The sequence below is a fragment of the Colobus angolensis genome, unplaced genomic scaffold (genome assembly GCF_000951035.1).
Source record: "Colobus angolensis palliatus isolate OR3802 unplaced genomic scaffold, Cang.pa_1.0 Scaffold69, whole genome shotgun sequence".
NCBI lineage: Eukaryota > Metazoa > Chordata > Mammalia > Primates > Cercopithecidae > Colobus > Colobus angolensis.
The window spans coordinates 10,372,308-10,396,195 of record NW_012120598.1 but is presented as its reverse complement, the minus strand read 5'-3'; the positions used below and the strand labels follow the sequence as shown (position 1 = coordinate 10,396,195).

At 35.7% G+C, this 23,888-nt stretch overlaps 1 pseudogene; it reads left to right on the top strand.

The window, feature by feature from the left end:
• The first annotated feature begins 457 nt into the window (after positions 1-457).
• The window catches only part of LOC105500859, a 42,029-nt pseudogene continuing 18,598 nt past the window's right edge, over positions 458-23,888 (top strand).

Here is a 23,888-nt window from a genome sequence, read left to right as displayed (position 1 = left end):
TTGATCAAGTTAAAACAACAACAAAAAAAACTTTATGAGATGTGATTTGACAAATGAATAGAAAGACAGAGGGAAGAGCATTACAATCTTACAGAACAGAGTGTACAAAGAACAGGCCACAGTGGCACACATTATCTATAAAATAGTCAAAGGAGGCTGGGCGTGGTGGCTCACTCCTGTAATCTCAGCACTTTGGGAGGCTGAGGCGGTTGGACTGCCTGAGGTCAGGAGTTTGAGACCAGTCTGGCCAACATGGTGAAACCCCGTCTCTATTAAAAATACAAAAAAATTTAGCCAGACATGGTGGCATGCGTCTATAATCCCAGCTACTCAGGAGGCTGAGGCAGGGAGGTGGAGGCTGCAATGAGCCAAGATGGCACCACTGCACTCCGGCCTGGGCAACAGAGTGAGACCCTGTCTCTAAAAAAAAAAAAAAAAAAAATTAAAGGAAATCGGAATGACTGAGATATATGGTGAAAAGCAGGGAGTATCAACATTTAATGGTGAAAAGGTTAGTGAGTAATAACTTGAAAATCATCTGAAACTCCAAAGGGTTCAGACTTTAGTCCAAATGTCGTGGCAAAGTTAAAAGATTTCAGCAGAAAGTCAATATTCATTTTAGAAAGAAGTAATACCTAACCTATCATTTCTTCTTGTGACTCTGGTGTACTCTCTAGCCCATTGTAAAGGAAAAATAAAATGATGCTACTGCCTAGCATATAATAAATGAAAAATAAAGGGTTTGTAAAGTGATCTACTCTAAATTTCTTTATCTTTTTTAAAATTTTATTTTATTTTATTTTATGTTCCAGGATACATGTGCAGGACATGCAGGTTTGTTACACAGGTAAATGTGGTGGTTTATTGCACCTATCTATCCATCACCTAGGTATTAAGCCTCACATGCATTAACTATTTATCTGGATTCTCTCCATTCCTCCAACCCTGAAACAGGCCCCAGTGTGTGTTGTTCCCTTCCCTGTGTCCCTGTGGTCTCATTGTTCAGTTCCCTCTTATAAAGTGAGAACATGTGATGTTTGGTTTTCTGTTCCTGTGTTAGTTTGCTGAGGATAATGGTTCCCAGCTTCATCCATGTGCCTGCAAAGGACATGATCTCGTTCTTTTTTTATGGTCACATAGTATTCCATGGTGTATATGTACCTTATTTCCTTTATCCAGTTTATGATTGATGGGCATTTGGGTTGACTCCATGTCTTTGCTATTGTGAATAGTGCTGCAATGAACATACAAGTGCATGTATTTTTATAACAGAATGATTTATATTCCTTTGCGTATATACCCAGTAATGGGATTGCTGGATCAAATGGTATTTCTGGTTCTAGATCTTTGAGGAATCGTCACACTGTCTTCCACAATGGTTGAACTAATTTACATTCCCACCAACAGTGTAAAAGTGTTCCTATTTCTCCATAGCCTCACGAGCATCTGATATTTCTTGATCTGTTGTTTCATTTTGATAATCATTATTGTGACTGGCGTGAGATGGTATCTCATTACCTGACTTCAAACTATACTACAAAGCTACAATAACCAAAACAACATGGTACTGGTACGAAAACAGACACATAGAACAAAGGAATGGAATAGAGATCTCAGAAATAAGACTGCACGTCTACAGTCATCTGGTATTTGGCAAACCTGACAAAGATAAGTAATGGGAAAGGATTCCCTATTTACTAAGTGGTACTGGGAAAACTCGCTAGTCATATGCAGAAAATTGTAACTGGACCCTTTTCTAACACCTTATACAAAAGCTAATTCAAGATGAATTAAATATTTAAATGTAAAATCCTAAACTATAAAAACCCTAGAAGAAAATCTAGGGAACACCATTCAGGAGATAGGCATGGGCAAACATTTCATGACAAAAATGTCAAAAGCAATTGCAACAAAGGCCAAAATTGACAAATGGAATCTAATTAAATTAAAAAGTTTCTGAACAGGAAAACAACAACAACAACAAAACCCCACACAGAAAAACCTGCCATCAAAGTGAACAGACAACCTACAGAATGGAAAAATATTTTGGCAATCTATCCATGTGACAAAAGTCTTATATCCATAATCTAAAAGGAACTTAAACAAATTTACAAGAATTAAACAAATAACCCCATTGACAAGTGGTCAAAGGACAGACACTTCTCAAAAGAAGACATTTATATGGCAAACAAACATATGGAAAAAAGCTGAACATTACTGATCATTAGAGAAATGCAAATTTCCTTGTCTTTAAAGAAATTTCTGTTGGGCTGCCATCCATCCCTGCAAAAGAAATATATATTTAGGAATCACTGCTTGATTTTCAGCTCCCTCAAATTATTGTTACAGTTAATTAGGGTTTCCCTGTCTTTTTACTTATTTCACAAACAAAATAAACTCTATAATTTTTTAAAGGCATATGTCTTACTTTTCACTAATCTTTGGATTTCTCTGTACTGTAAGACTTAAAAAAAGCAAACTTGTTTTCTAAAACTCTTTAAAATTACTTTCTGGGAACATAGCTTTTTGTTGTCTAACATCCATCCATATTCTGCTTTTATCTTCTCTGCTCTATTAGTTCCTGGTAAATTTTGTGCAGATCACATCATGCAGTTCTCTTGGGTGCACAAGAATCAAATAAAAAGGCTTAGCCACCCATGTCTATTTCTCTGCCTTTTGCGAAAGACAATCTTTCCTAATTAGCAGGTGTCTGGTTGGTTTAATTCCCCTGTTACTACCAAGCTCTGTACCTTGGCTACCAAGAAACTGTTTCTTGAAGAGATTACTTTCTTTGACTATTACTGCAAAATACATAATTACTAGCTTTCTTTAATCTGATTAATTTTCCCCATTGATGTCTAATTGTTTATGTTTCAATATTTTTTGGCATGAGAGCAGATATGTAGTAAATTTGTTTTAAATTGATGTGTTCCTGAATATATACTTTGTAAGAGTAACTGGGCAATATATATATATTTTAAATAAGTGTTTTCCCTGCCTCCACCTACCCTTATTTAATCATATATTTATTGTCTCTCTGGTTAGCCTAAGACAGCCATTGCATTATAATTACATTGTACACAAGAAAGGTTCTGTTGAGAAAAAAGAGGTTGTTCACTACTCCAAAACTCAAAATTTACCCGTAGCCAAAAGCATCATCATTCAGGGTAATCTAGCACCAATATATTTGTTCCTGTTGAATTAGGAGAGTAAAAAGCATGGTAGGTAGCTTTCCTGATTTGAACTCTTCATTTCCTTCATGGCGTGTATGCAAAGTTGAGAATTGTCAGACCTGACTCGTAATTCCCTGTGGGTGAGGCACTGTTGCTAGGGACAGGACAACCTGGACCAAGAGCCAAACTGAGTATATGGCATAAACTCACAATGGTCTTTAGCATGAATAGGAGCTGACAGGAACCTGAACCACCTAAAGTCAGTGTCTTTCCTCTGACTGAGCTGAGAAAGTGGAGATGGCAGGCTAATCAAGCAGGGGCATTTGAAGGGCTTGCCAGCAGAGTCCCAGTGGTTTCTGACACTGTCCAGCACAGCTTGGTTTCTGACAACGTTAAGCATGGCCCAAGCCCTGTGCTCCCAAAACACAGGAACAGTCAAGAATCTCCCAAACATTTGGAGTTCTCTGACAGGGCTGACTACAAAGAACCAGCATTTGCCACATGACTTTGATACGACTCATGAACGGCCCCTATTTTACTTAAGACAAGTCCAGACAGGACTCTCCAAATCCCATTCTTTGTGTTATAAATGATTACTTGAATAGTTTTTCACCACTAACCAATCTAGACAAAATGCCTGCTAACGACCAAACAATAGTCAAGCTTCTCTCCTACTCTAGTCCCCTGAAACTTTATTCCGTTATAGCCAATGCAATGCTAAACAACTTTTCCTTAATGGCCAGCCCCCACCCTTGCCCCAGAATTGACTGACCTACCTCAGGAAAAAATGTTTCCTGAACAACTGCCCTTTCATACTACCATATATCCAACTCTTTGACACCAGGTTATTTCTAGCCTTATTTACCACTCCCTGAAAAAGGAAGCTCCATTTCAAGATCATGTGATACAGTTGTAGATTATCTCCTATTGAAGGTCTTCATATTGCAATAATCTTCTGTTCCTATTGCAGAAATCCTTCTGCTCTATTACCATAGTCTTCCATCCTTTATTGAAACAATCATTTTGAATAAGGTTTCTTTTTACTGACATCCAAAATTGTTTGCATTTAACAGTACATACTCCAGGACTAGACTTGGAGATTAGGTGAGAGATGTGCCTTTCCCCTAATGACTCAAAGTCATACAAGTTCATTTCTCATATCTCTAATGATAACCGTGAGAGGAGCAAGGGAAGACGGAGACCCCTTAAGCATGAATTATGATCACAAAGACATTAACTTTAACTTCCAGATTCTATATAGATGGTTGGATCAAACTAAGTTTTAAATTAATTTTTGCTAAAATTATTTTTTGTTTCTTCTATCCCAGAAGGTTTATCATGAGGAGAAAACTTGTCAAAAAGAAAGTTTAGAGAATTAAATAAAATATTTACGCGGTAAATCTGAGTGCCGTATGAGTAAGTTTGTGAGCTGACTAGTCACATAAATTTTGGAACTTGAAAGTTAGTCCTTTTTTACTTAGCTTCTGTGTCTTATTTTACGAATCTTTTCCTGAGTCCTTCAACGTAGCCTTTTATATATTTCACTTATTATCTTGCTTTGTTTTCAATTTTTTTTGATGGTTTAAATACTTTATTTTTCTGAGGCAATTTCTTGTTAACAGAAAAATAGGGAAACAAAAATGCTCCCTGTGAAAATTATTTTATTCATTTAAGAAAGATGAGACAAAGGCGTCTATCACCTTCTACCCCATTCTTGGTCTCTTTCTCTAACAATCTTGTGCCTTGCTCTTAATATATTCTAGCCACATTATTTTTTTCATTTGATTTTGTTTTGTTTTGTTTTTAGTTAGGGGTTTTTTTTTGTTTTTTCTTTTGGTCTATTTTCATTTAGCAATGAAGATGCTGCCTACTTCCTAGTAAAACCTTATATGTCATTTTAAATATTTTTACACAAACAAGAATTCGAATTTTGTTTAGCTCTATGATCAGACAGTTTTTAGGACCACATATGACATTTAACCAATTTCCTGGAATTTCATTTTCAAAAAAATGGAGTATAAGCTGATTTTATAATATATTCACAACATTATTTCTCAGCTAAGTTCGTTCCAAGCCCTGTAAATTGTCCTTGATCTACAGAAACACTCTTCTTGATTATTTATGAATGTTATTTATATGGTAAAATGCAATGGCAATGCTAAGCAACCTACTTTACAGTAGGTTAAACTCTACAGAGAAAATATATTTCTAAACGTTCAATCTTGAAAGGCATACATTATACAGGGACAAATGTCAGGCATGAGATAATTCACGCTGGTAATTATTTTAAAACAGCAGGAAATAGAACATTATTGTTACAGAAATTTGTCAGAAGAAGCATGATTTTTAATAGATGATGTGGAAATACATAATGATTTAGGATAGAACATTAAAAATTTTCGAAGGCAAAGAAACAAAGTGGGTGGTCAAAAGGAAGGTTAGGTTGAATTGTAGAGGCTGCAGAAGGCACGATGAGACAAGGGTGTAATGGCAGCAAAGTCCTTCAGAAGCGTAAGAACATGTGTGTAAGGGGCTATGCAAAATGACTTAATGAAGAGTAAAAGAAAAAGATAGTAGAAGGGGAAAATGTGTTCCTAATAGCAAATGAAAGCTGTTAAGAAATATTTGCACACAGCAGAATTCATACAATGTCTATGCCCACTAAATTGCAGGCTTTACTCTGTCAGACATGGCTGTATTTGTTACTTAATTTGAGGCAATTGAAAGTTTGCAAAAACAAAAACATTTCCCTTGCATGTCCCACACTCACTGAGGGGATATGGAAAACCATAAAGCTCAAATGGTACAGCTCAAGCTCTGATCTTTTCTGAAGATGATCTTTTCTCTACCTATTAATCTTTCTTAGAAATATTCACCTGGAGAGGAAAAATGCTTTTTCTTCCATCACAAAAGAGGCAAGCCTTTGAAAACCAGTCTTTGTTCTTCACAATGTGAACTTGTATAATGTACAAAGAAGTCTCTCTGAAGCCCGTAAACAAAAGAACACCTTGCTGTACACAAGTTATCTATTTAACTAAGAGCCCTTTCTTCTCCTCCTCTGTCCTGATTTAAAGTGTTTCAACATGCCACAGAACTGAGATCTAATCATTGCCAACACTTGGCAAAGGAGTCCCACTGAGATTTTAGAAAAAAGCATCATACAATTTTATGTTAAGATAGGCTCCAAAAGCACATTGGAAATTGGTTAGAGATTATTTGTTCACTTTTTTCATTAAAAATATTTAAGAAAATTAGAATTTCAGTGAAAGATATGCACTGCTTTTAGAAATAATGTTTATAAGTTATTTGCCAACATAAATATTTTAAAATGAAGTTGTAGAATGTACATGTGAATCCATATAGCTGACTTGTACTATTATACCTGAACCAGAAGCACTGATCAAAAGCAATTGTTTATATCAAAAGTATACTTTTTTTGTTTTCTTTTCAACCGTGGGAAGAAATTTTGACTTGTGGAATAGACTTTTGCTATCATCCCAAGTTGAAAGTTCTAGCCTGCCAAAAATTTTGCCCTGTGTAAACTTTATCCATCCTTGTTTTTGTGTATCTGTAATATTCATATAATTTATAAAATACATGTAATTTTAGATGACAAAGGAATGATTTACTGATATGTGCTATAAGATGGATAAAACTTGAAAATATTATAAGAGAAAGAGAAATCAATCACAAAAGACCACATATTGTATAATTTCCTTTGTACGTAATGTCTAGAAGAGCCAAATCAACAAAGACAGAAACCAGATTTGCTGTTGTCTAGGGATAGAGGAGAGGGGAAGAAGTGATTACTGATGAGCATGTGGTTTATTTGCTGGTTGATGAAAATTTTCTAAATTTAAAATGTGACAACCGTTACACAACTCAGTGAACATACTATAAATCACTGAACTGTACACTACACATGGGTGAATTTTATGATATGGGAAGTATTTCTCTATAAGAATGCTGAAAAATTATGAGTATGGAAAGTGATTTTGGCCAGGTGCAGTGGCTCATGCCTGTAATCTCAACACTCTGGGAAGCTGACACAGAAGGTTTGCTTGAGGCCAGGAGTTTGAGGTCAGCTTGAGCAACATAGTGAGATCCCATCTTCATAAATACATGAAAGATAAAATAAATTAGCTGGGCATGGTGGTATGTACCTGTAACCCTAGCTACTTGGGAGGCTGAGATGGAAGGATCGCTTGAGCCCAGGAGGTTGAGCTGAGGAAAGCTGTGATCATGCCAGTACACTTTAACGTAGGTTACCAAGCAAGACCTTGTCTAAAATAAATAGAAAGAAGATAAAAGTAATTTGAAGTGAATAACCCAAGAAAAAAGTATGCAACATTTATCAAAATGAGATATCTCATTAAACTCTCATCTAAGAAACTGAAATAATTAAAATTGCTTTTGATATTCATATAGAAATGAACATGTACTCATACATAATGAAAATACTACTATAACTACAATAAATATGTCACAAAGGAGAAATCCTTTTAGATGATGACCTAGATGATAGAAGCAGAATGAAACATAGTAGTGACAGAGTAGATAAGAAAGAAACAAAATCTCACCTTTCCTCTGCCCTGCTGTATGTGTGGAACCACCAAATACAGCTGTAGACTCTTCTCCCACACGTGAAGAGAGAATGAAGCTGCGCATGAGTGGCCTTTAGAATCAAACCAGTGCAATATACTGCACTGAGAAAAAGCATGTATTTACATACACACACTGAAAGACATACATACACCCGGATGGACACAGGTTTTATTTTTGTTTTTGTTTTGTTTTGTTTTGTTTTTGTTTTGCATAGTGTTACAGGTATAATAGAATGCCCTAAAACCAACTATTGGACCCAGAGGGATGTATGGAACTCACCTTTACAACCCCTACTCTGCACACTGGAAAAGTAAGAATACCTAACAATCCAGAGACATAGAAGGATTATTCTTACAAGGTTTCAGTTTGGCCAAAAACAAGGCTTTTGGGGGTGTTATTGGCTACAAGTAACTGACCACATGAGGTAAATGGAGTTAGGAACTAGGTGTGCAATGAAGACCAACACACTGGAACATGGGGCATAGACTGGGAGCAACAGAGGACTATAGTAGGAAGAACAGAGTCAGTGTAACCTGAGTGCCTATTGAATGTTTGCTATTTAAGAGTTGTTAATCACAGTTTTTAATTGGTTGACTTCTCCAGCAAAAGCAGAAAAATATCTATACCACATTTTTGCTACGAGTACTACATAAAATTATGTATGTATAGCAGGTACTACAGTGCCTAGTGCTAAGTGGGTACACAGAATATGATTATTTGTTTTGTAAAAAAGCCTTGATATTTCAGAATAGAAACATAAATACTAGGACTTGAGCTCTACCTATAAAATTACAGGGAGTGTTAAAGCCTAAATCCTGAGATTAAAGGGAGCCATCCATCACCCAAAGAGACTAGGAAGTGGAATTTAGTTGCAGAAACACAGAAAGTTAGAGTAGTAAGTTGTGTGGTACTGACAACAAGGCTGTCTTTTTTCAGAGTTGTCTTCTGAGACAGTGGTTCCTTTCATATGCCACAGAGGGCGAGGACTTGGATTTTCCTGAAGATAGAGCTGAGCTTACATTAGAGGGCACTTTTCACACCCAAACCTACCAGGAGCTGAGCTGTGCAGCAGTCAAAAACCTGCCAGCTTGCGGCTGGGTGTGGCATGCCTGTAATCCTAGCACTTTGGGAGGCTGAGGTGGGCGGATCACGAGGTCAGGAGTTCGAGACCAGCCTGACCAACATGGTAAAACCCCATCTTTACTAAAAATACAAAAATTAGCCAGGCGTGGTGGCACGCACCTGTAATCCCAGCTACTCGGGAGGCTGAGGCAGGAGAATTTCTTAAAACCAGGAGGCAGAGGTTGCAGTGAGATGAGATCACGCCATTGCACTCCAGCCTGGGCGACAGAGTAAAACTCTGTCTCAAAAAAAGAAAAAGAAAAAGAAAACCTATTAGCTTGTGATCACTACTGGTGGGCTGGTGATGGCTTCTTGAATCAAGAATAAGAATGAATCCATTACCTGGAGTTTGTGACACTGGAAACACTATATTCATTTCACTCATTTATTTACCTTAATACTGGATATACACAGGGATTTGGAAGGCATTCTGAGAAGATCAGAATGATTAATGGAAGCAACTCACTGAGTTATGAAGAAAGATTGCAGGAATTAAAAATGTATTGTTTAGTTTAGTTAAGGATTAGTTGTCTAAAGATATGTTAATAGTCTCCCAGTTGCTTGAAAGTTAAAAATAATATGCTGTCCTTCATAAGCAAATTTAAAATTACTCGCCCATCAGCAGTAGAACATGTACTTAAAGTTATTTTTCTCAGGGCTGAGAATAGCTTCTAGCAAATTAAAAACAAAGAAACCCTTCCTTCAATTCCTCTTATAAACAATAGAATTCATGCAATGAGGCAGCATGGATAATGCTGCTTATAGAAGAAAAAAAGATAAACACTCTAACTTTAATAGAGACTGTCTTTGATCTTTTACTGTTCAAAGATTTTTGTCCCCCTCACACCAACTAATTCACCAGTTCTCTGATTCTCCAACACCAACTAGGTTTCAACAATTCAATTCAATTTCATTCTCACACTATCTACTTAGAGTGTCATATCAGACATGTTAAAGGGGCAAGACTGCCTCCACTTTGGACGCTAGTTAGTTTCACCTGTGCTTCTGACTAAATGACTGTAAGTTGAGAGTTCCCATGACCCCATCCTCACAGTTGATTATTTGCTAAATGGCAACACAGAATTAAAAAAAATAAAAATAAAAAAAAAACTCTACTTACTTTGACTGATTTTTTATAAATACTACAACTCAGAACAGCCAAAAGAAAGAGACGCACAGGGTAAGAAGAGGGAGGAAGGAAACGCGGAGCTTCCGTGCCCTTTCTGGGTGCACACTTCCTTTACTTCGATATATCCACCAACCCAGAAACTCTAAACCCCGTCATTTAGGTTTTCATCAGCCAGTGGTGAATATAGCTCAATCTACAGATCCGCTCCCGTTCCTGGAGGCTGGGGGAAGTGGGGCTTATAGTTAACCAATTCTTGGTCTTTTTGGTGATCAGCTTCCATCCTGAAGGTATGTGCCCACCAAGAGTTTCCTCATTACGGCATAAAAGTCTCCATCACCCTTTTCACTCAGAAAATTCCAAGGGTTTTAGAAATTCTGTGCCAGGAAGCAGGGACAAATAACACGTGCTTTTCCTTTCCTTTCCTTTCCTTTCCTTTCCTTTCCTTTCCTTTCCTTTCCTTTCCTTTCCTTTCCTTTCCTTTCCTTTCCTTTCTTTCCTTTCCTTCTCTTTCCCTTTCCCTTTCCCTTTCCTCCTTTCTCTTTCTTTTTTTTTTTTTTTTTTTTTTGACAGAGTCTTGCCCTGTCGCCCAGGTTGGAATGCAATGGCATGATCTTGGCATGATCTTGGCTCACTGCGACCTCCGCCTCCCGGGTTCAAGTGATTCTCCTGCCCCAGGCTCCCGAGGAGCTGGGATTACAGGCACGTGCCACCACGTCCAGCTAATTTTTTGTATCTTTAGTAGAGACGGGGTTTCTCCATGTTGGCCAGACTCGTCTGAAACTCCTGACCTCCTCATGATCTGCCCACTTCAGCCTCCCAAAGTGCTGGGATTACAGAAAAGTCAAGTGTTTTCCTATGATACCACAACTGTATACCAACTCACAGAATTAGATGATCACAAAGAAGGTGAAATACTAGGCCACCAATTAGTATACTTCACAAACACACACACACACACACACACACATCCTGTTGTAACTCCATATCAAATGTTCACATTTGTCCAATTTCTTACAGTTTCTTACAGTTATATATGATCATATAGCCAGAATTCTCTATTCCTCACATACACTTGAACTTTGGCTTATCCCCATACCTGAGGAAGCGCTAAAATACAGAACATACCCTGCTCATTAGGTCATCCCAAGAATCAGCCGACTACCCCAGGTATATTTCCTGTCGTGGTGCCTGTCATGCTATCTACTCACTCCTCATTGCTTGTCTAATTTCCCTTTAGACATTTCTGCAAAGTTCTGCTTACTCCTATAAAAGAAAGACTTTTTTTCTGTTTGTTTTTCATTTCTTTTCATTTGACACTTCTTAAAACAAGTTCGAATAATGCTAAAATCACTTCAAATGTCAACATCAGCATCAAGTCTATCCGGACAAAATAAAACTAATAATTAAACAATTATATCCTAGACTTAGGCAATGCCAAATTGGCAATCTGAAGTCTTTTGAACTTATAAAGGTGCTTTTTGTAAGGTGCTTTTTACAAACCGGGTTCTATAGTGAAGGAAAGGTAAAAATACATCATTTCAAAAATATCATTTGGCTACATACCAAGGGAAATTTTCTTAAAATTTCATTACTTCATTTTTATGGGTTCTCATTTACATAGAATTACATCATTTTATATCATCTGTAGCTCACTTGTATAAGCCAAATCAGACATCATCCAGCCCAATCTCTTCTAAAGAATATACAAATACATAGTTTTTATTAGAAAATAAAAATATGGAATGCTTCACAAATTTGCATGCCATTTTTTGCAGGTATATGCTAGCCTTCTCTGTATTATTCCAATTTTAGTTGATATGCTGTCTAATTGAACACAGAATCTCTTTTTATTATTATTACAAGGATAGTTGAGATTCAGGGGCTACATTGAGAGGACGGCCAGTTCATCACCTCTTTAAAATAAAAATAATTCTTTGCATTACCCCCTAAAAGTCATCTGGATAGGGAAAAATGAATTATGTCATGAAGAGGACATTTTTTACCATTGGAGCTTTGCATGATAAAACAATATGGTGAAAGAGAATGTTGACTTTTATATGGATTTTAGCTGTGTAAATGGATTTAGCAACTTTATTTGAGGAAATAATTCCATTTACTAAACTAATATCAATAAGTTGATTACTTGAAAATTGTATTAATGAAACAAATATATTTTCTGATAATGTTTATTTAATGACAACAGACAATTTTACATGTCTTACAAATGCAAAAACAATGAAAAAATACCTCCGTTTCTTTTCGTGCTATCTTGTTCTTATTATAGTCTTTTCTTTAAAACAATTTTGTCCAGGCAAAAAAGTTAAACTAGATGAAAAATCCAGTGTTACTTTTGGACTTAGCAAAGCCACTGTGCATTGTTTGCACCAAAACAGCAATTGTATATTGATAACAGAAAACCTGGAATCCTCACTGTAAATGGAAACATAAGTAGAAAAACAGTATCATACTAATACATGTGCGTTTGATTCTATTGCAGACTTAAATAGAAAGCATGAGCAAGATTCCGCTGCATAACTAAACAGTAAGCATGAACAAGATTCCACTGTATAACTACATAAGATGCAGGAACAATGAACAGCAAAAAAAGTTTGTAAACTTTATAAATAATTGATCAGACGTGAGGTGGATCTGCCTGCTACATGGGTCACCCCATTGATTGCCAGGTTGACCTGACTGATCCAGCTGGCTCGGCCAGTGTCCCCTGCCTCCTTCATGGCTCCATGTTGCATGCTCATGGAGGATGAAGATGATGTGCTCATTAAAGGACTGTTCTTCTGTTAAGGATATAAATGATTAGTTACTAAAATTTATGAATAAAACGAATACACAAAAAGTCAATTGAATTGCATAAATATTTCTCATATAACGTGACTAGAAATGTCCTCTCTTCCTAAATGGATTTTATGTCATGTAAAACATTTACATGACATTTACATTCATTTACATTCATAACTCATTTACATTCATAACTTTACTACTGGTTGTACATTCATAACTTTACTACTGGTTGTAATTTACATTTACATTCATAACTTTACTACTCATTTACATTCATGAGTAAATTTACATTCATAACTTTACTTCTGGCTGTAATTCACATATTACATTCATAACTTTACTACTGGTTGTAATTCACACATTATTGCTAAATCAAGCCGTCATTTAAAAAATATGGTCAGAAACTAATTTAAGAAAGAATATTTTTCTTTTTTATATATTTTGCAAACGAATATTAGGTATAAATAAGTAAAAACTCACTGAAGTTTCTTAAATGAGTGTTATTTTCAAAGTTAAACTATTCAGATGTATTAGTGATTCTGCCAGTTGTTTATATAAAATCACACATTCTGGTTTCACCTTCATTCTAAATTTTTAACTTACACAAAAGGAGTAGCTCTTCTGAATGTAAAAAATATGCTATTATAAACCATCTGTATTTCTGTTAATGCTGAAAAATATGAGGAAGAGTAAAATAATTTGCATATAGATACAGACACATTTCATTCTCACTTTTAACCTAAATGAACTTATTTTGGTCAGTTAATTCACTGGGAGATATTGTGAGTTGTATATATCAATCAACTCTCTCTAACTCAAGGCATCTTGCAGAGAAAAAAGGCTCCGTCTACCTTTCACTTTGCAGAAACAACTTGAGCTTAGATAGACTCTTTGATTAGAAGATCAAAATGTTTAACGAACAGAAATGCATGTTCTGGACATTGAAATACCTCACATTGCTATAATATCAGGGTCAGCAATGAACTTGATATAAGTAGTTGTTCTCAAATATAAGTTACTTGGTACTCAAAGGTAATCCACAAGCAAGAACATCAGCAACAGTTGAAAACGTATCAAAAATGTAAAATCCTTTATTAAACTTATTAAAAATGCCTCCCCTCGAAACTACTAAATTGGAATCTGCATTTTAACAGGTCCTTTGTATACATATGAAATTTGAGAAACACCAAGGTTATGTGCTTTAACAGCACAGAGGGATGCTTTAAAAGAGACCTTTTTGTATATGGAATTTAACTGATGTGTGTTTTTCCAATCCTGAGACTACATGGGATCTCTGAAAGGATAAAAGAAATGAATCTTAAATTTTTACATAATCTGCCAATTTCTTGTCCCATAACCTCTCTAATTTGGGGGAAAATATTATTTCATTCATTTGCTCTTCTTTACTAGTATTTTCTCTCAGGAAACCAAATAAAAAAAGTATAAAAGAAATTTCTCATTTTCTGCCATTTTCAAAATATAAGTCAAATCTTGATCCAGGCAACAAAAGACAGTTTAATAATTGACAGCCAGTTTAACCAGAGAGAATTTGCCTTTAATGTCAAAAATCCAAATCCACCAATTTCTTCAATTGTCAAGAAATTTTTATTAATATTGGCCCACAGTGAATTCTTTCATACTTCTTCCTGTTTTCCATTCCCAGTGCTATTCCACTGGTTTACACCATAATCATTATCATCTCAATTTCCACAATACTATCTAACTAGTTTCTGAATTTTCACACTATTCTCTCTGATCCATTTTGTATAGTGTAGCCATAGTAAAATTTCTGAAATAGGAAACTGATCATGTTATCCCCTGACTGAAACTCTTCAAATGTTTTCATTTTTAGGAAAAAGCTCAAACTCTGCAATAGCCTTCAGTAAATATCCCTAGTGATCATAGCTTTGCTCTCCTTTGGCCTAGTCTCTTTGCTTCCATCTCTTGTACTCCACACTCCACACTCTACGCATATCAAATTCCTGTCACTTTCACAAGCTCACCTTTTCAGATTTGGCATCCTGCTACTTCAATTTAACTCTTTCCTTATATTATATATAAAATAATATATACCGTATATGTGATGTCCAAAATAACACATAGTTTCTTTTCTCATCCTAAGTGCCACTTCAACTAGGAAGCCCATCATAATAAAATACATCTTGTGTGGATTTCATAGCACCCTGCAATTCTCTACCTTTACACATACTGCACTATATTAAATCACCCAATTACTTGTAGAGATCTGTGAAAATATTGTTTACCTAATTTTAGCAGATTACCTCTTAAACCATCCATTTTATTAAAATCCAGTCTGTTTTAGGCGATTATAGAACAACAAATAAAAAGCAGGTTAACCACAATGATAAAAAGTGAACAGGAATCTGTGGCAGGACTCAATACCAAAAGAGAGGAGAATATCAAAATAAAATAGAGGCCTAGTGATGATTATCTGGAGATAGACTTTATGGAGAAAGTTGACTATCTTTTGAGACTTAATGAAATTTCTTTCAGTTTCCTAAGCTATGTCTTACGAAAAACTCAATACCTTTCTCCAAATGCTGTGTGAATTGCCTTTCCCTGCAATTTTTGTTCCCGTGTCTGTTTCCTAGTTCCTTCTTCTGCTGAAAGTTACACATCTCATTTTCGCAACTCTTTTCTCTTAGCTTTCTATCAACCCATTTGTAAAATGTAGCTCTTATCAGTAGATACAGTCCATTTCAGAAATTTGGAATCAACAAATATCTTTTTCACAGCAGAACTTAAACAAATATTAAATATCTTATGATAATTATTATTATTTTGCAAGAACTTTGTTCTTGATGAAGAATCGTTCTAGGTTGGGCATGGTGGCTCATGCTTGTAATCTTAACACTTTGGGAGACCAAGGAGAAAGGATCATTTGAGTCCAGGAGTTCAAGACCAGTGTGGATAACATAGGCAGATATCATCTCTACAAAAATAAAAATAAATAAAAAATTAAAAAATTGCATCCTGGTGTGGTGGGGCATGCCCATGGTCCAGGCTACTTAAGAGGCTGAGGTGGAAGGATCACTTGAGGCTGAGAGGTCAAGGTTGCTTAAGCTATAATCACACCACTGAACTCCAGACTGAGCCACAGAGAACCTGTCTCAAAAAAAAATAAAAATAAAAATAAAAAGGATTTCTATACCAGTTATTTGGTCACCATGCAAATCTCATGGACTGGAAGATTCACCCATGTTACGAATGTTCATATTACCCAAAGCATCTACAGATTCAATGCAATCCCTATCCAAATACCAAAGACATTCTTCACAGATGTAGGAAAAAAAATTCTAAAATGTATATGGAACCACAAAAGACCTGCCTAGCCAAAGCTATCCTAAGCAAAAAGAACAAAACTGGAAGAACCACATTACCTGACTTCAAATTATACTGCAGAGCTATAAAACTGAAATAGCATGGCACTGGCATAAAAACAAACACACGAACCAATGGAACAGAATAGAGGACCCAGAAACAAATTTGCATACCTACAGTGAATTCATTTTTGACAAAGATGTCAAGAGCATACACTGGAGCAAGAGTAGTCTCTACAATAAATGGTGCTGGGAAAAATTCATATGCAGAAGAATGAAACTAGACCCTTATCTCTCATCATATACAAAAATGAAGTAAAAATGAATTAAAGACTTAAATCTAAGATGACAAACTATGAAGCTACTACAAAAAAAAAAAAAAAAAAAAAGCTTTGGAGAAACTCTCCAGGACATTGATCTGGGCAAAAATTTCTTGAGCAAATACCTCATAAGCACAGGCAACCAAAGCAAACATGGACGAAGGGGATCACATCATGTCAAAAAAGCTTCTGCACAGCCAAACATACAATCAACAAAGTGAAGAAACAACCCACAAAAATGGGAGAAATATTTGCAAACTACCCCTCTTACAAGAGATTAATAAGCAGAATATACAAGGAACTCAAAGAGCTCCATAGGAAAATAATCTAATAACCCAGTCAAAAAATTGAAAAAAGATTTGAATAGACATTTCTCCAAAAAAGACATACAGATGACAACCAGACATAGGAAAAGGTACCCAACATCATTGATCATCAGAGAAATACAAATTGAAACTGCAATGAGATATCATCTCACCCTTGTTAAAATGGCTTATATCCAAGAGACAGGCAATAAGAAATGTTTGTGAGGATGTGAAGAAAAGGAAACCCTTGTACACTCTTGGTGGAAATGTAAATTAGTAAAACCACTATGGAGAACAGTTTGGAGGTTCCTCAAAGAACTAAAAATTGAGCTACCACGTGATTCAGTAATCCCTCTGCTGGGTATATACCCAAAAGAAAAGAAATCAGTATATCAAAGAGATATCTGCACTCCTGTGTTTGCTGCAGCACTGTTTACAATAGCTAAGATTTAGAAGCAAACTAAGTGTCCATCAACAGATGAATGAATAAAGGAAATGTGATACATATACACAATGGAGTACTATTCAGCCATAAAAAGTAATAAGATTCAATCATTTGCAACAACATTGATGGAACTGGAGATCAGTAGGTCAAGAAAAATAAGTGAGGAACAGAAACACAAACATTGCATGTCCTCCCTTACTTGTGGGATCTAAAAATCAAAACAACTGGACTCATGGACATGAGTTCAAGAGTAAAAGGATAGTTACCAGAGACTGGGAAGGGTAGTGGTGTAGGTGGCTGAGGGAGAGGTAAAGATGGTTAATGGGTACAAAAAAAATAGAAAAAATGAAAAACACCTACTATTTCATAACACAATAGAGTGGCTATAGTCAATTATATGATTAAAAATAACTTAAGGAGTGTAATTGTATGGTTTGTAACTCAAAGGATAAATGCTTGAGGGGATGGATACCCCCATTCTAGTTGATGTGCTTATTTCAAATTGCATGCCCATATCAAAACATATCATGTACTCTATAAATATATACATCTACTATGTACCCACAAAATAAAAAGTGAAAATAACAACGAATAAATACTCGAATGGATTCACCTAAAAAGAGCATTTGCTTTTAGGGAACACCTATCCCAAAACCTTATCCTAAACTTGGTGATATTAAAATTTTCAAATTTTCTTCCAGCTCAGAAAAACTATCCCCCAGTTTTTCCCCATGGAAATGAAGACAGAAGGCAAATATCTATACTACTGGTGGTCTTATTGTTGTTCTTGTTCCAATATCATATATGTCGGAGTTACCTAAAAGATTTGGAAATAATCATCAGAATTTAAGCCCCCACAGGAAAGAATTTTGTATCTTCAATACTGCACCCCCATTATCTATAGTAAGGCTAGGCAAAGTATAGTGATATAATGAAAATTATAAAATGAATGAGTGAAAGAATTAACCTTCCTAATCCAACAAATTGTTGGGGCTCTTCATTTGATAACTGCTAGGGGGAGGGCAAACAAAATTAACAACAACAACAACAAACCATGGAAGTGCTGGGAAGGTTTCAAATAGGAGGAAAAAAAACAAGAATATAAGAAAACAATGGAAAGTATTACCCATTTTTCCCCTCTCTGAATATGAACTATGTGACAGCAATTGTCTTTGAGGCATTTGAGAAAGCATAATAAACAGAGGAGAGACTTAGAATATGAGTCCCAAGACTGCCAAGGGTAAAATTTTTAGTCAAAAAGCATATAGGTCTTCAAGCCTAGATCTTTGGAGAAAAGGTCTTGATTTTGGGATATGGATCAGTTATTTAAAAAATCTATCAAATGTATGTAATATTAATAAATATTTACAAGGCTGCAATATTCTGGATATTTCTGCAAAAATTGATTTTGATTTTTTAATGCTAATTAATGCTGAAGGAGTAAATAGGAGGATACCAGATATTTATATTTTGATAGTCAGGAGCAGGACCAGCTACGTAATTTGTGAGGACCAGTAAAAAACTATAAATGTAGGCTCCTTTATAAAAATTATTGAGAATTTTACAATATCAACAGTAGCACATTAAACCACATCTAAGACCCTTTTGCACACCCATAAAGCTGACTGTGTTTGGGAATAATACTAAGTGCAATGAAATATGCTAAAATGGTGATCATCTATGTCTTTGTGACAAAACATTTTTTTTTTTTTTTTTTTTTTTGTGACGGAGTCTCCCTCTGTCACCCAGGCTGGAGTTCAGTGGCAGGATCTCAGCTCACTGCAAGCTCTGCCTCCCGGGTTCCCGCCATTCTCCTGCCTCAGCCTCCCGAGTAGCTGGGACTACAGGCGCCGCCACCAGGCCCGACTAGTTTTTTGTATTTTTAGTAGAGACAGGGTTTCACCGTGTTAGCCAGGATGGTCTCGATCTCCTGACCTCGTGATCCTCCCGTCTCGGCCTCCCAAAGTGCTGGGATTACAGGCTTGAGCCACCGTGCCCGGCCCACAAAACATTTTTGACACAAAATTATTTACCTAAAAATCTACTCGAATAACAGTTTAATGTTATATTATTTTGCCTCAGCATTAACTTCCTTTATTACTGAATTTAACTGTATCTTTCCTCTTTGGAAATGGGAAAATTAGAGACACCATTAGATGATAACATCTTCTGACTAAAAGTTCCTTGATGATCAAAGTAATGAAAAAAAGATAATTAACATTTATGAACCAATTAGTATGTGCTAGATGCTACAACTACCTAGGCTCATTAATCCTGAAGTAAAAATTTTCCGATTATCAGCGTACATTCATGTGTAATTAATGGAGTAATTAACAAATGTAAGTAACTTGCCAAAGTATCACACAACCAGTAGATGACTAATTAAGAATCAATACCGAGATTTGTTTAGTATGAAAAAGGAGAAACTTCTCTAATGCTTCTTAGAGCATTCTAGTTGTCTCTTCTTTTTCTCCTATTCCCCAGGGAAAATGAAGTTATTAATATGATTGATTATATCCCAAGGCATTAACTGTGTAGTAAAAAGCTTAAATTTCTTATTTTTTCCTGTTTTCTTTTCCCTTGTGATACACAATTTTTTGATACTTCCTCTCTCTCTTTCTATTTCTCTCTAAATTGTATATATTCAGATGCTCAGATTTAGATCCACATAAGTGGGAAACTTCATTTATGTGCTAAACTTAAATGTCCTTTTACTGAGCTCTTTATTGCTGTACTGAGTTCTTGCAAAGTGGTTGTCAAAAACCTGTTCTGTTATTGCATTTGGGTTCTCAGGTAGAAAAATGGAATGATGTGTAAGGCGGTGTTTATATAGTTTTGCATCTTTATTCATAGCATCCAGCCTCATACTTAACTTCCTTTTATATCCATACAGTGTGTGATACTTACAGTTTTGTTTTTAGGATTAAATAATGTAATGAAGGCATAGTGCCTAACTGGCACATCCATTCTACTTGACAAAATCAACTACAATAATAATGATATATCTATTTCAGGGTGGGGAATGAGCCTATGAAAATACATATTTGGAACAATTGAATTAGAAAAAAACTATTGATTTGCAAATTGAATAGGATAAGATTATGAAAGTTAGCTTTGAGAATGTGATAAGAAAGAGAACAAGAGATACATGTGACATTTCAAAGTTTGAACTGTCTGATGATAGTCAATTACATTAGGAAAGCTAGGCCTTTTCAACTAGAAATGATTCGTAGAAGAATTTTATCAACTTGACATTCATGAAAACTACATTTGATAATATATGACAAAATATGGCAAATATTCTAGTTTCTTGTGTCTCCATAAAAGCTCAAAATGTGACTTTCACTCAATGAATATGTTTCTATGGAAACTAACATAAATAATGTATATATACTATTTTCTAATCATCTAGCTTAGTACAGGACTAGATTTTCAAAGGCTGAAACAAGTAAAATTTACTTAATATCTTAACTGTGTCAAGCAAGAGCTAGAAGACATGGGTCATATTAAAATTCTTCTTAAGAACTCAGTATGTCAGTATTCTATTTGTTGAATAAATGGTGACCTATGTGTTTCAAAGAAAATATATGTAAGAATTAATTGACATGCTACTGTAAAAGTTTAGGAGTTTTACTTGAATTCTCCTTCAGACAGATGGCTATTTCATTTTAAAAAGACAGAGGACATAGGAGTGCATGTGGTGAGACAAAGTATTTTGTTATTTTTCCTCCAAAAAAGTTTCGATTTTAGTTAGGTACTTAGACATGTGCAGTTTGAGATCCAGAGTTCAGCACCATAAATCTTAGAGCAGACCATCTGGAGCTAAAAATATTTAAGAACAGGTGTTATAAATTGCCCATTTATGTTCATACAGGAGGAGGATGGTAGTAGAAAATCTGCTTCCAAGTAGAAGTACATCTTGATGGACATTTTAGAATAAATGATCTGCCAAATATACTCTTAAGTGTGTGAAAAAATGTTGTCATATAGGTGAGGTCGCTTAGGAGCATCTGTTTACATTTGGAAAATTTCAAGTTAAGTTTCCATTTTAGAATGTTTGTTGCTTGATAGATCATTTTACAGGAAATATTTACCAGGGGATTTTTCTTTAGGTCTCTTTTCTTTGTAACATAAAGCTCTTTTGTCAGAGAATAATTAATATGTCTTCTTACCTATTATGGAAGGGATACCCAACAACCCCTTATTTGCAAATATCTTCACTTTATATACAATCACCTCTTTGCATTCATAGGGGATTGGTTCTAGAACTCCCTGAGGATACAAAAATCCATGGATACTCAAGTCCCTTATATAAATAGTGTAGTATCTGCATATAGCCTTAGGTGTAGTACGTGTATATAGTCTTTAAATCATCCCCACATTACTTATAATACCTAAAACAATGTAAATGATATCCTTGAACAATGTGGCAGGTCAGGAATGCTGACTCCCCATATAGATGCTATATGCAAAACTATATGCAAAAACTATAATCTGCATATAGTTTTTGACTCCCCAAACACTTAACTACTAATAGCCTACTGTTGACTAGAAGCCTTACCAATAACATAAACAATTGCACACATTTTATATGTTATATGCATTATAGGCTGTATTCTCCTCATAAAGTAAGCTAGGAAAAAATAAAATGTTATTAAGAAAATCATAAGAAGAGAAAGTACATTTACTATTCATTAAGTGGAAGTGAATCATCGTAAAGGTTTTCATCTTCACATTTTCACATTGGACAGGCTGAGAGGGAGGAGGGAAAGGAGGAGTTGATCATGCTGTCTCAGGCACGGCAGAGTAGAAGGGGTGGAGGAGGCAGGAGAGGCAGGCAAACTCACTGTGACTTTACAGAAGTTCATTGTAATTTCTCTCTAACTTTTGTGCATACGTTACTAATCCTTCCCCCACTGTTTGCTTTACTTTCAGTGTCTGTGTCACGGAAGGGACCATGTCATAAAAGAAGTCAAAAGCAGTCTTGAATAATCGGAACAATTCTGCTAGATTCTCTAATGTCAGTTTGTTTCCTGGTACTGCTGCTTCTAATTCTTTTTCCTCATCATCTGGCACTTGCTCAAAAGCACACAACCCATCTCCATCAAGTCATCCTCTGTTAATTCCTCTGGAGTGGTGTCTATTAGCTCTTAAATTTTTTTAAGATCCATATCTTGAGTCCCTTCTGCCTCCACCTTTTTTTTTTTTTTTTTTTTTTTGGCCATATCCAAAATCTCTTTCATGACTTCCTTGATTGGCTTTATTGTAAATTAGACAGTCATGCCAAACATCTGGATACAGTTTTCCCTAGGAGAAGAAATTTATTATTTTGGATTTAATGACTTTCATGGCTTTTTCTATAACAGCAATGGCATCTTTAATGGTGTAATTCTCCCAGACTTTCATTATGTTTTCTCTGTGAGGGTTCCTTTTTATAGCATTGAGAATCTTTTCCATAAAGTATCATGCATAATGAGCCTAAAAATCCTTATGACCTCCTGATCTCAAGGCTGAATTCGAGACTTTGGGAAAAGTAGACCACTTGGAAGGCTTCAGTGATGATCTCACGGGGTTCTGGGTGGCCAGGGACATTGTCTAATATCAAAAGAACTTTAAAAGGTAGTCCCTTACAGGCAAAGTACTTCTGGACTTCAGAGACAAAGCATCAATGAAACCAATCCAGACTAAAACTTTCTTGTCCAAGTCTTCTTGTATAACCAAAAGGCTGGCAGCTGGTATTTATCTTTTCTCTTCAAGGCTGGGGAATTAGTATTTTTTAGATTATGGCAGTTCTGACCATAAACCCAACTGCATTTGCACAAAACAGTAGAGTTAGCCTATCCCCTCCTTAAATTCTGCTGCTTGCTTCTCTTCCTTACCAATGAACATCCTTTGTGGCTTTTTTTTTTTTTTCATAATGCAGCACTTGTGCCTGTATTAAAAGCCTGTTTGAGCAGATATCCTTTGTCCTCAATTATTTTCTTCTTTTGTAATTGTATTTAATTAATTGTATTTAATTTTAATTTTTATATATTTTTTGTTTCAATAGCTTTTGGGGTAGAAGTGATTTTTTGTCACATGGATGAATTGTATAGTGGTGAAGTCTGAGATTTTAGTGCGCCTGCTACCCAAATTTCTTAATGGCATCTGGGAATTTGCCTGCTGCCTCTTGGTTGGCAGAAACTACTTCTCCTATTATTTTCATATTTTTTAATCCAAATCTCCATTTAACATTATTAAACCATCTTTTGCTGGCATTAAATTTTACAGCTTTAGATCTTTCCCTTTCTTTTGCTTCAAGTTGTCATATAATGACTTTGCTTCTTCTCAAATTATATTAAAGTATAGAGATGTGTCTTTGTGTGTATGTGTATGTGTGTGAGACGGAGTCTCCCTCTGTCGCCCAGGCTGGAGTGCAGTGGCGCCCTCTCGGCTCACTGCAACCTCTGCCTCCCGGGTTCAAGTGATTCTTCAGCCTCAGCCTCCCGAGTAGCTGGGACTACAGGCGTGTGTCACCATGCCTGTCTAATTTTTTGTGTTTTTAGTAGAGATGAGGTTTCACCGTGTTAGCCAGGATGGTCTCGATCTCCTGACCTCGTGATCCTCCCGTCTCGGCCTCCCAAAGTGCTGGGATTACAGGCTTGAGCCA